Source organism: Balaenoptera musculus, chromosome 2 (assembly GCF_009873245.2).
Source record: "Balaenoptera musculus isolate JJ_BM4_2016_0621 chromosome 2, mBalMus1.pri.v3, whole genome shotgun sequence".
Taxonomy (NCBI): Eukaryota; Metazoa; Chordata; class Mammalia; order Artiodactyla; family Balaenopteridae; genus Balaenoptera; species Balaenoptera musculus.
The window spans coordinates 167,033,584-167,044,436 of NC_045786.1; positions in this window are offsets into that span (position 1 = coordinate 167,033,584).

Genomic DNA, 10,853 nt, shown 5'->3' on the forward strand with positions numbered 1-10,853 from the left:
TGCCACTACAAAAAGAAAGAGTACTGCAATAGTTTTTCTTGTATAAACTTCTACATTTTGTGTCATACTTAAATGGGTTTTTCTCCTCTCTGACATTATAAAAAAATCCCAATATATTCTTCTAGTACATTTATGGTATTCTTTTTTTAAATGTCGATCTTAGAAAATTTTACTTTGTTCGGAATGTAATTTTTCCCCCAGAGGACCTTTCGGCAGCTTCACACTGTTCATTGAAAAATTCATTTTCCACCACTGATTTAAAATGCAACTTTTATCGTATCCTAAATTCCTGTATGTCTTTTGACCTCTTTCTTTACATTCATCTGCTTTTCTATTCATGTACCTGTACCACACTCTTTTAATGATCAATACAACTTTGAACTGGCACAATGAATACAGAGAGTGAATAAATACATTTAAAATAAATCATGTACTTATTTGATGAATAGGACAATTAGATAGCATTGTAGTTTTGACTTTCAAGGCATTGGTTTGCTACATGTATATATTTCAGATCCAGCATAAGTTTGTGACTATGTCATAAAATTTAATTTTTTAAAGTATCTCAAAAAATATACAAATGTTTCTCAGTCTCCATGATCCTCTGAGATGCCCTGCTGGAAGATGGCATGATGAGAGAACACAAGGGGCTGATGCCTGAGAAACAGCCCCTAAACACAAGCCCTGTGCAACCGAAAAATGTAGCCCAACAAATGCCAGGCTCCAACCAACATCCCTAGAGAAGGGATGGTTCCTACAGCTAGGACTTCATGTTCTTCATTGGTCCACCCTCAGCACTTAGTACTGGGTGTGACACATAAGAGTTGCTCAATACATTTGTGTTGCTGAATATAATTCCTCCAGGGAAGAAGTAAATCAAGGATGAGAGATTAGGCAGGGTACCGCCTTAGCACTTCCACTAGGGAGGGAATTACTGGTAGAACTTCCTCCTTTTCTGAGGAAATGGGAGATGTGGTCCTGCCCCCTCTCCTTATTTCCAGGTGGTCTTTCTCACCTGACCTGAGGATTAAAGAAAAGAGCCTAGTGATAATCCTAGTGTATTATGGGCAATTTTCTAGAGTGTATACAGGGAAAGTTAAAACTAGGATGGGTTATCTATTTTATATGTAGTAGTGTGTATCTGTTAATCCCAAGCTCCTAATTTATCCCTCCCCCCCCTTCCCCTTTGGTAACCATAAGTTTGTTTTCTCTGTCCGTGAGTCTATTTCTATAAGGGAAAAGAATCTGAAAAAGAATAGATAAATACATATGTATAACTGAATCACTTTGCTGTATACCTGAAACCAACACAACATTGTAAACCAGCTATACTTCAATTTTTAAAAATAGGAAAAGAAACTAGGATGGGAACTGGTCTGAGTATGTTGCTTGCTGATGATCTCACCTGAGACAGGTAAAGCTTGGAGGTCACAAGATTTTGGGAAATGGTACACAATGCTGAGAGGAAAAATGGGCTCTGGACTCAGAGATGTCTGAGTTTGAAGTCACTTTTGGCCACTTACTAGCTATGTGACCTCGACCTCTGTCTCTTAACCTCTCTGAATCTTTGCTCCTTTGCGGGAAAAATTTTATCAGTTCAATCTGCCTTCTCAGGTTATGGTCGAATGAAATAATCTCCTGTTTGTAAAAAGTTTACCTACTTAGCAGTCATTCAATAAATGCTTATTCCATAATTTAATGAAACAGACAAGAAATCTTTATCATTCAGGGACTGATTACAAAAAGCATGGGTTTGGAGTTGGATTGACCCCAATTTACACCATATCTGCCATTTATTCACAGTATCCATCAGGATGATTTGAATGATGTCCAACTACATTGAAAAAAAATAAAGGAAATCGATTATCTGACAAAACAGGAAGTCTAGAGGGAGGGCAGGCCATGGGAGGGGCTGGTTTAACAGCCCAACAATGTCATCAGAAACCCAGCCTCTTTCATCTCTCTGAGGAGCGCTGGCTCCACCCTAACGGGGGCTCCCTCATGCTGGCCAGACGGCTGCCAGCAGAAACTGGGGCCACATCTGGGTAACGGCATCAGCCCAGGAGAACCCCACACAAGCAGCAAGCCCAATGGCATTGCCCTTGAATGCCACATGCTGCTTGGCTCAGAGATAACGGGACCTGGATCCAGGGATATGGCCACCTTACCCCGAAGCACGTGGGGCCAGAGGGTTACCTGGGTAAGACTGTGGTTCTATTAGGAAGGACGAAGGTGGAAATGGATGCTGAGTGGATGCGCAAAAGTTTAATCAATTGTCACTGAAAGCAACTTTAACCTCCCTGAGATTGTTTCCTCGTTTCTTTAAAAAAAAAAAAAAAAAGTGAATCAATCCTACAATTCCTCATGGAGTCTTTGTAATGTCTACAAGAGATCGTATATATAAAGCACTTTGTCCTAGACCTAGGATGTAGAAGGTGTTGAATAAAAAAAAATCGATATTTTTATTATTATTTAGGACACTGAATTATAACTCCCAGAGCACTTACAGTTCTTAATTTTCCACAGGGGGAAACTAAGGCTCACAGAGATTGCACAGCTGGTAGGCTGCAGCTGACACCAGACTCCTAGACCCCTGGCTCTTGGTGCCATGATCCATGTCCCCCAGCTCCCTCGCCTTTCAAGGACCCCAGGACAGAGTGTGATGCCACCAAAGGGTAAGAGAGGGATGCTGAAGAGGGCAGGGAAGCCACAGTGTGCCATTTCCTATTTTGTTCCCACAGAGGGTCCAGCAAGGCAGAGACAGGGACAGCCTGACTTAGCAACTCTGAGCATCCCTGCCCCTGAAGTCCCAGGCCACCCAGAGCTGCTTACTCAGAAGGGCTGCCCACCCCTTCCAACGCCTGCCCAAGGAGGAAAACCTCCACATAAGCATCTCACTGCTGCCTCCGTGTTTTGCTCAGGAAGTGGCCCTCAGGGAGCAAACTCCAATAAACTACCTTCGGAAAGTGCATGCTGGCGACTGGGGGAGAGGCCACCACACCTCAGGAGGACATGCTGACACTGGGCTTCCTCTGGCAGTGACAGCACCAGCCAGACACTCCTGAGAGAGGAAGTTGATCTCATCTAATTAAAGATTCCCTTCTGAGGACTGGCTTCCTGTTTCGGGGCCAAGCCTGCAATTTCAGAAACTTGACCCTTTCTTGATACCTGCAACTCTTTCCATTATCCTTCATAATCCTAGCTGAGATGTGCCACCTACAAACACTAAGGTGTGCAGGGTGGAAGAAGAACATGGGAACTCGAGTCTCAGACTTGAGATCAAATCTGCTACTTCCTAGCTGTGTGACTGCAGGCAAGTTATTTAACCTTCCTGAGCCTCAGTTTCCTTACCTCTACCATGAAGATAATAAATCTACCTATTTCAGATGTTGCTACAGATTGAATTGTGTCATCCTGCACCCTGTACCCTGCCACAAATTCATATGTTGAAGCCCTAACCTCTAATGTGGTGGTATTTGGAGTTGAGGCCTTTGGGAGATAATTACAATTAAATGAGGTCATGAGGGTGGGGCCCTTGTGATGGGATTCGTGCCCTTATAAGAAGAAACACCAGAGATATCTCTCTTTCATTCTCTCTCTTTATCTCTCTCTCTCTCTCTCTCCCTCCCTACCCCATGTGAGCACACAGTGAGAAGGAGGCTGTCTGCAAGCCAAGAAAAGAGCCTGTAACAGAACTTGATTTTGCTGCCACCTAATCTCAGAATTCCAGCCTTCAGAACTATGAGAAAATAAATGTCAGCTGTTTAAACACTCGGTCTGTGCTATTTTGTTACGGCAGCCCTAGCAGACTGACAGGTATATGTTGTTTCATGTGGTGCCTATCGTTTAGTAAGTGCTCATTAAATGGTAGATTTTTTTGTTAAAAAAGGAAGTTCAGTATTTGATCTTACAATTCCTATGTGTGTTAGGGATGGGGAAAATCTATTATCAATTCAACAGGTATTTACTAAATGCCTCCTACGGGCCAAGCATTATACTAGTGATTGGGACATTATGAGCAAACAAGTGTGGACCTTAATCTCATGGAGCTTACAGTCACATGGAGGAGACAGGCATTATTCAAATAAACACCAAGATGTGTATTTTACTAGACAAATACTTACACAGCTCTTGCTATAAGCCAGCTGTCTTTCTAAGTGTTTTCCAGATGTTAACTCATCTGATCCTCAGAAAAATTCCACGGAGCAGTTTTACTAATTCCCCCATTTTACAAATGGGAAAGTGAAGCACAAGTAGATTAAGTAACTTGCTCAAGGTCACCTGAATCATATAATAAACCATTCCCAAATTCAATGGCTTAAAACAACCTAAAAATTTAGAGTTTCTCATGAGTTGTTGGCTGAATGTTGGCTCTGACCAAGCTGGGCTCAGCTAGGTGGTTCTGCCATTGTCATGTTGTCCTTCATGTGCCTATGACCAGCTATGGCTAGCTGGGCCTTGGCTCTGTTCTATGTCTCTCTCCTCTTCTGGGACCAGCAGGCCAGCCCAGGCAATATACTTACCGCCATGGCAGAAGTGCAAAGAAGCAATTCACAGGCAGGTGACAATCTGATGGGCCCATGTTACCAGGGATGGATGCCTCCAAAGCAATAGCAAGAGAGCTGCTGCCCCCTTACCAGCTCCGTGGTTCCTGCCCACCTTCAGGGAGCTGTGGCTATTCACCCCCTCCTGTCCCACTTGAGGAGGGGACCCTGCGAGCCAAGCCCTCCTGCACCCATTTCCAGCCACTCGACCTGGGGACCCACCAGCTCTCTAATCAGGGACACCTGGGCCTCACAGCGGTCTGGTCTTCGCAAGTTCATGGAGGAAAATGGCCAGGCTAGATCCCCTTGTCGCTAGTGAAGGGAGACAACAGGAAAACCAAAGCTTGTGCTTGGGCAGAGATCCCAGAAAAGTCATCCGTCTACCCATGCAGTCCTGTAAGTCATCCCACTGTTATTACTGAACACCTCCTGCGTGAGGCCAGCTGTAGAGACACGTGTGCAAAGGGCTCTGTTCCCTGCCCCAGGAGCTCTTGGTCAACAGGGTGTCATCCAAGCATTCATTCAGTCATTCATCAAACAAACACACCTGGTCCGTCTCCGCCGTGCTGAGGACTGAGCTGTCTGAGGCCACACGAGGCAGGGGCTAGAGCAGACTCTGGTATCACACAGGCTGGGTCATGGTTTCAGTTGTGCCACACAGCGCTCGACTTCACACCGATAAAATGAGGGCAATAACAGTGCCTGCAGCTGGAGGTCTGGAGGTAGCGGTTGGTTGGTTGAAACTTTAATTCAGCGCCTTCCCCTCCATGATCTCTGTCCGTGAAGTGGAGTTTGCACACAGAGTACTGAGTCAGATGCCTTTATAAGGTATAGGGCTTCTTGACAAATTTTGAAAGAAAGTGGTCAGTCCCCAGGTCAGAGTGTAAATCTTCCCTGTGCATTGAAGACAGCAGAGGCTGCAGAGTGGCCTCCCTAGCTTACCTGCCTGGTGGCTGGTAGAAATTTGGGGACCAAGATGGCAGAGGCCTGGCTTTCAGCCCCTGGAGCAGGAAAGCAGATATTCTTATTCCAAGCAGACTGTGTGGCCTTGGACAAGTTACTTAACCTCTCTGAGCCTCAGCTTTTCATCACCTAAAGGAAGATGGCTATATGGGCCTCCCTGTGTAGCTGCGAAGACAAAAATAGAAGAGATGCTATATGGGGTGGGCCCTTGCCCCGTGCCTCCCACAAACAGGTGCTCAGCAATTCCTCCCTCCCTCTCTCTCCAGAGATGAAGTCAGACCCACAGACTCTGCCCTGACACTCTGCTCCCCTCCTGGGTCCCTCCACTCTTCCTACCATGCCCCTGCTTTCTCTGCTCCAGGCTCATTCCCTCCCGCTCAGATGTAGGCTCCTGGCAGGGGCCCTTCATCTTGTAGATGTTGTAATGAGAGCCCTAATGGCCCCGCTGGCTCCCTGGAGAGGGAACATTCACCAAATAAGAGAATGTGTATTAAGGCTGGGCTGGCGCTCTCATCACTCACTGGCATCATCTGTATTTCGCAAACGGGCTTGGGCTCAGCTCACAGCCTTCATCAGAGACTGGGGCGGAACAAAGCAGGCCGGGGCTCTGGGCAGCCGTCTCAGAGAAGTTTAGCGTGCGGGCTGTTGATTAAAGAGCATCCCTGGGATCGACTCCCATGGGAGGGAGGGAAAGGAAGCGGGAGTGGGCAGAGTAAGAAGGAGAGATGCGATGCAGGCCCACTGAGCTCCCATGCCCCTGAGCTAGGCGCTCGCTGCAGCTGAGGCATCCCTGGGGGGTTGCTGGGGGCAGGCTGTCTGCAGGCAGCACACCCAGCATTTGGACAAGTCCTTCCGTGAATGGGGTTCTGGGCGTTGCGTCTCCCAGCCCATGATCCCCCTGACCACAGTAATAACAGTCTTCAACTTCTGTACACAGAACACATAACATCTTAGAGTGAAGTGACTGCTATGGATTGTTCAGGGCTACTCCAAGAACACTGGGTAAAATCTGGTCTTATCTCTGCATGGCCAAAGGCACTGTTCAATATGGTAGCTTCTGCAACAAAGCTGGAGTCCTCCCCAAAGACTGATTCCAGCTCCAAGTCCAGAGCCACCAAGAGCTGGGATATCAGGGGTGTTTCTCTCCAAAACTTTGGTTACCCAAGCCAAGTTGGGGGGAGGGCTCTATCTACATGGACCCTCTCACTGCATTCCAGTGTGGGTTCTCCTGTCAGGCCGGCTTCCCCCTGGGGGTGGCAACTCCAGGCTTACACCCCATGTTGTAACTCGGGCAACGAGAGAGGGTCTTTTTCCCAGTAGCGCACACACCTGTTAGGTTTCATTGGCTCTGATTGGTCTGGCCCCGGTCACGTGCTCATCCCTGAACCAATCACTATGGGCAGGGCAGCACGCACTGCTCTGATTGGCCGGCCAGGCATGGTGATAGGCCCACCTTAAAAGTGGAGGATGGTGGATGGATGCAGGTCCGAAAAGATAAATCGTGGATTAAAAATGTGAAGGGGTGGTTTCCAAAGGATATTTTGGGGGGCCGACACCAAAAAGGAGGTGGATGGAGTTAGAGTCTGTCACACAGAGTGAAGTAAGTCAGAAAGAGAAAAACAAATACAGTACGCTAACACGTATATATGGAATCTAAGGGAAAAAAAAAAGGTCATGAAGAACCTAGTGGCAAGACGGGAATAAAGACACAGACCTACTAGAGAATGGACTTGAGGATATGGGGAGGGGGAAGGGTAAGATGTGACAAAGAGAGAGAGTGGCACGGACATATATACACTACCAAACGTAAAATAGATAGCTAGTGGGAAGCAGCCGCATAGCACAGGGAGATCAGCTCGGTGCTTTGTGACCACCTAGAGGGGTGGGATAGGGAGGGTGGAAGGGAGGGAGATGCAAGAGGGAAGAGATATGGGAACATATGTATATGTATAAGTGATTCACTTTGTTATAAAGCAGAAACTAACACACCATTGTAAAGCAATTATACTCCAATAAAAATGTTAAAAAAAAAAAAAAAAGAAAAGAAGGAAGGAATGGGTGCTGAGCAGGCAGATACAAGAGGGTGCCCCTCAATGACTGAACGTTTTCCCCGTGAAGGCAGCCTCGGAACTCGGTGCTCCCCCGGGCTCCCGTTACCCAGGCGGGTCTGCTAGGGCCGCGTTCAGGCCCCGTATGAGCCACCGCGGCTCTGGTTTATCCCCACAAGCATCAGTGTTCACCGTGGGCTTCTGGAAGTTCACGCTCTTTCCTGTGAACCCCAAACTTCAAACTACAGCTTGGCATTTTGCTGTGTCTGCTAGCTTTCGGTGAGGGAGTAGGTCACTGATTCTGTGGACTTGAGCCACTTCAAAGGGCTAGTTTTCACCCGCAGGCGCAGGCATCCCATGAGCCTGTCCCAGAGGACCTGTGATTAAGGGAACCCAATCATGCAGTCGGCAACAAAGCCATGTCCCGTGCTCAAGCAAGTACCTTCCCCTTCTGAGCCTTAGTTTCTTTACCTGAAAGAGTAAATGGGTGGGCACTATGTTTCATCAGTTCTGAGATTCTCGGAATTAATGGGCCCCCCGGCTTGAGAGGAAGGAAGTTCACATTTAATAAATAGCTGCTATGTATCAGGGACCGAGGGTGTTACCTTTATGTCTACTATCATACGCTTTTCACAGTGGCCCTGGGAGAAAGGGATTTTATCTCCCCTTTTGCAGCTGAGGAAGTTAAGACTTAGAACAGTCTAAGCAGCCTGCCTTGGGTTATAGAGCCAGCCTTGAACTTGGTGTGTGTGGCTCCAGCCAAGAGAGCACAGGTCCATCTGGAGATGGGGCTCTGTCAACTCTTTTCCCAAAAGCTCTCTCTCTAGCCCTTCAGTCTTTTCCCACTAGAGAGAACTCAGGGAGGAGCTTCTAAGTGGGAGAGATTTACGCCTCCACCCCTCACAGACTGGCTCCTGTCCCTCTCTAGTGACAACCACATTCTTGGCTTTTCCACTTTCCTCCTTGAAAGCAGCCTTGTCACGTACGTTCTCTTGAACGCACTCTCCTGTTCTCTAGCTCTCTTTTTCACAGTAGCACTAATCCAGCTCTTGGGCGTTGACAGCTGTAAAACAGTTAATGTGAGTCACGGGAGAAGCCTAAGAAATCAGGTAATGCCAGCCCCTCCTTTTACTCTCTGTACCTGGTAGCCAAGTGCTGAGGGGAGAGAGCCTTCCTTCTCACACAGCAGGCAGGGGGTAAACGTTCATTGCCTGTGGACTGGATCAACTGGTGTCTCCAAAAGCTGTCCTATCTCAATGCAGCCTATTGTAGTACAGTTCAGTCAGGTGAGTAAGTGACCGGGCCAGGGCCCACACACAGCTGGGATGTCAGAGCAGGGACAGCAGGAGGTCTTCAAGCTCCTAGCACGTAGCATTACATCAGAGGCTGCCCAAGAATCAGAATCAGAATCCTCACTCCTACCCCGACATCTTGGCATTTCAGCACAAGAAAGTAATAGACAGAAGAAATGTCTGTCTATTATAGCCATAGACTCCTGACTCAGAGAAGCAAAAGTCAACCCCAAGAACACTCCAGTCTTTCTTCCCAGCATTCACAGTAATGTTCCTGAAGGGAGCATAGGTCAAGGGGCTGTCTATCAGAGGGCCAATCAGTTTACCTCCCATTCCCAACTTTCCCTTCTGACCTAACTGGCTTTGCTCATTTCATTTGCAAAAAGAAGTCACGTGACCCTGACCCCACAACAGCTGATTGGACCAATCATGGAAATGACCCAAGGATGGCTCATCAACTATACTCCAATAAAAATAAGTTAAAAAAAAAAAAGGGGGCTTCCCTGGTGGCGCAGTGGTTGAGAATCTGCCTGCCAATGCAGGGCACACGGGTTCGAGCCCGGGTCTGGGAAGATCCCACATGCCGCGGAGCAACTGGGCCCGTGAGCCACAACTACTGAGCCTGCGCGTCTGGAGCCCGTGCTCCGCAACAAGAGAGGCTGCGATAGTGAGAGGCCCGCACACCGCGATGAAGAGTGGCCCCCACTTGCCACAACTGGAGAAAGCCCTCGCACAGAAACGAAGACACAACACAGCCAAAAATAAATACATAAATAAATAAATTTTTAAAAAAAAGGATGGCTCATTTGTGGGCTGGGCTGAGCCAATTAGACCCTCATAAGAGGAACTATGCCACAGAGATCAGATATGGTGGTCATTCACCAAGAAGGTATGGGGGAGTCTAGTTGTGTTGGCATCTCGCCCAGTTGGAGTTGGCCTCTCGCCCAGCTGGGCAGAGATCATGAGTGACAGAAGGTGGTCTGTGGAGAGGAGAGGAGAAACAGGATGAGAGAGAAGCCAAGCTGGGGGATCGTGAGACCCCAGGGAGAAGGAGCTGGAGGAAGTCAGAGGCCCCGCTGTGCTTCCTGAACTTCTGTGCGATAGATATGGAAGGCGCTGAGTACAGTCAATGGCCCGTTATTGGGGCTGGTTGACTGCTTTTTATTGTAACCAAGCAAACTCTACCCGGGACAGCCTACCCTGCATGAGGCCAAGCCAGGCAATGGCAGAGACCCTCTCCTTGACCAAACATTAGCTGGGCTGCTCTGAGCCCTCTTCTTGACATAGCCTCGACCTAGGTCTCTTGGGTCTGTCCTTGCCAAGTCCAGTTTTAGCAAGAATCCTGCTAAGTCAGTTTAGAGAGAATCCCCCATCCTTGATAATTAATCACTCTGGCCTGTTTTCAGCAAGAATCTCACTAAGTTGGTTTCGTAGTTTAGTAAGAATCCCCCTACCCTTGATGTTCCCTTTTGGTATTTTTTCCATCCACTGACCCCCCTCACTCCGCTCATTGGCTGTAAATCCCCCCTTGTCTTGCTGTGTCTGGAGCTGAGCCTGATCTCTCTCCCCCATGGCAATATTTTGAATAAAATCTTCCCTACCATTTAACAAGTGTCAGAATCATTTTTTCTTTAACAGCAATAGTTGAGGGATGAAGGCACTTCCTTTATCACAGTCAATTACCAAATTGTCTTAAATGAGCTGTGTATGTGTCTGTCTCAACTGTCACCAACATTACCTATAAGCAACCATAATGCAGAGAAATTTTTTTCAAGGTAAAATGACATACTTATTGTAGTATTTATGTACTTCTTGACAATTTAGCATGTGCAAAACTGTACTATTGTTTTTAATAAGTTCCTACCTTTTCAGAATAGCATTTTTATTTTAGAATAGTTTTAGACTTACCAAAAAGTTACAATAATACAGAGAGTTTCTATATACCCCTTGCCCAGTTTCCCTTTTTATTAGCATCTTACATAACTATGATATGTTTGTCACAAATA